General features: G+C 47.7%; 1 non-coding gene across 1 annotated transcript; it reads right to left on the reverse strand.

The window, feature by feature from the left end:
• Positions 1-1,926: 1,926 nt before the first annotated feature.
• LOC114806236 lies at positions 1,927-2,067 on the reverse strand. The gene has a single exon (XR_003754272.1). It is a non-coding gene; the product is annotated as a small nucleolar RNA SNORA7 (small nucleolar RNA).
• Between the last annotated feature and the right edge of the window lie 748 nt (positions 2,068-2,815).

The following is a 2,815-nucleotide window of genomic DNA, read 5'->3' on the forward strand; positions in this document are numbered from 1 at the left end:
CTCCAGAATCCACCCTTTCCTCTCTATCCACACAGCCACCATCCTGATCCAAGCACTTGGCGCATATCATCTCTACTCCTGCATCAGCTTCCTCACTGACTGCAGTACCCCCAGGCCTCACCTCCCGCCCCTCCTCCTGCCGCATAGGTCCATACTTCACTTTGCTGCCCAAATCATTTTTCTAAACATAGTTTTGTGTACCTTTACCCACCTTTCCAATGGCTGTCCATTTCTCTTCTCATTAAACAAGAAACACTGATCATTGGCTGTAAGGCATTCAGTTAGTTCTTTCACTCCTCTCCCATTAGAGCCCAACTTGCACATTTTAATCAATCAGTTAATAGTATTCACTGAACGCTTACTATGTTCAGAGCGCCGTACTAAATTCATTCATTCAATAGTATTTATTGAGCGCTTACTATGTTCAGAGCACTGTACTAAGCGCTTGGGATGAACAAGTCAGCAACAGATAGAGACAGTCCCTGCCATTTGACGGGCTTACAGTCTAATCGGGGGAGACAGGCAGACAAAAACAATGGCAATAAACAGAGTCAAGGGGAAGAACATCTCGTAAAAACAATGGCAACTAAATAGAATCAAGGCGATGTACAATTCATTAACAAAATAAATAGGGTAACGAAAATATATACAGTTGAGCGGACGAGTACAGTGCTGTGGGGTTGGGAAGGGAGAGGTGGAGGAGCAGAGGGAAAAGGGGAAAATGAGGGTTTAGCTGCGGAGAGGTAAAGGGGGGATGGCAGAGGGAGTAGAGGGAGAAGAGGAGCTGAGTCTGGGAACGCCTCTTGGAGGAGGTGAGTTTTAAGTAGGGTTTTGAAGAGGGAAAGAGAATCGGTTTGGCGGAGGTGAAGAGGGAGGGCGTTCCAGGACCACGGGAGGACGTGACCCAGGGGTCGACGGCGGGATAGGCGAGACCGAGGGACGGTGAGGAGGTGGGCGGCGGAGGAGCGGAGCGTGCGGGGTGGGCGGTAGAAAGAGAGAAGGGAGGAGAGGTAGGAAGGGGCAAGGTGATGGAGAGCCTTGAAGCCTAGAGTGAGGAGTTTTTGTTTGGAGCGGAGGTTGATAGGCAACCACTGGAGTTGTTTAAGAAGGGGAGTGACATGCCCAGATCGTTTCTGCAGGAAGATGAGCCGGGCAGCGGAGTGAAGAATAGACTGGAGCGGGGCGAGAGAGGAGGAAGGGAGGTCAGAGAGAAGGCTGACACAGTAGTCTAGCCGGGATATAATGAGAGCCCGTAACAGTAACAGTAAGGTAGCCGTTTGGGTGGAGAGGAAAGGGCGGATCTTGGCAAGTACAGTACAACAGAATTAGCAGACTCGTTTCCTGCCCATAATGAGCCCACAGTCAAGCTTATTCTTCTCAAGCTAACCTACTCACAGGCCTTTATCTCATCTCTCCCACTAACAATCTCTTGCTCACTCCCTCCTACCTGCTTGGAACTCCCTCCCTCTTCACATCTGGTAGACTATTGCTTTCCCCATCTTCAAAGCCATTTGAAATCACATCTCCTCCGGGAAGGGGGTCTTCCCTGATTAATCTCTCAGCTCCCTAATCTTTTCCTCCCCTCCACTTACTGCCATTTCAATGTTTGTGGGTCACCTAAGAATGTGGCTACCCTCTGCTCATCCTCGACCCCTGGTAGCACTTATATATACTTCTTTAAACTCTGCTTCTCCCTCCTTGTCTTGTCTTATGATGTCGAGTAGTTTCCGACCCATAACGACTCCATGGATGCATCTCTCCCAGAATGTTCCACCTCCATCTGCAATCGCTCTGTTAGTCTATCCATAGAATTTTCCTGGTAAAAATACGGAAGTGGTTTACCATTGCCTCCTTCCACACAGTAAATCTGAGTCTCTGTCCTCGACTCTCTCCCATGCCGCTGCTGCCCAGCACAGGTGAGTTTTGACTTGTAGCAGATTGTCTTCCACTTGCTAGCCACTGCTCAAGCTAGGGATGGAATGGGTAGGCCTCTGCTTGACTCTCCCTCCTAACAGTCTCGAGACTGGTAGAGTACTGGAAGCTCCCCAGGTGTGATCCTGAGAGGGTTTCTTCCTCCTACCTAGAAATAATTTCAGGACCGAATCCCCTGCTGGACTGTAACTCTATTGTACCTTCCCAAACCTGTAGTATAGTGCTCTGAAGAGGGTAAGCACTCAATCAGTACTATTGATTGATCAATTAGGAGTGGGTGGGAGGAATCCCATACTCAAGAATTAGTGAAGGGAAGCTCAAGAAGGGTGAATCTCAAGTTTGTAGGAATGTGGGTGGGATGAGGTAGAAGCTTCAACACTGCCCAGGATATAAAGCCCTGAGTAGAGAGAAAAAAAGAGATGAGACAGAGACACAGACAAAGAGAGAGACAGAGAGAGAGGTTAATTGGTCATTCCAGAGAAGATGTACTTACTGTAGGAAATGGTACTCCTCACAATTCAATCAGTAAATGGTATTTCTTACAAAGCACTTACTTTGTGGAGGACACTGCTAAATGATTTTCTCTGACAAACATGTCTTTCTGGTCGCTGAAGAACTAATGTTCTCTCTGTTCTGTTTATGTCCGTGAGGACAGAAAACCAGCTGGAAAGAGGAGCACAGTCGGTTCAGAATTGTTTTAAAACAGCTGGCCTATCCCTGCCCTAGCCCAGTAGCTGTTCTTCTGAGTCTGTATTTCTGAGGAATAGTTATGCCCGTACATATACCCACATCCACAGATGTGTATTCACAAGAACACACAAACAAAGGGGCAAACATAATCACATACCAATAAACACACACCCATACACCAGTACCAGTTGAC

The sequence above is a fragment of the Ornithorhynchus anatinus genome, chromosome 21 (assembly GCF_004115215.2).
Source record: "Ornithorhynchus anatinus isolate Pmale09 chromosome 21, mOrnAna1.pri.v4, whole genome shotgun sequence".
In the NCBI taxonomy this organism is placed as follows: domain Eukaryota; kingdom Metazoa; phylum Chordata; class Mammalia; order Monotremata; family Ornithorhynchidae; genus Ornithorhynchus; species Ornithorhynchus anatinus.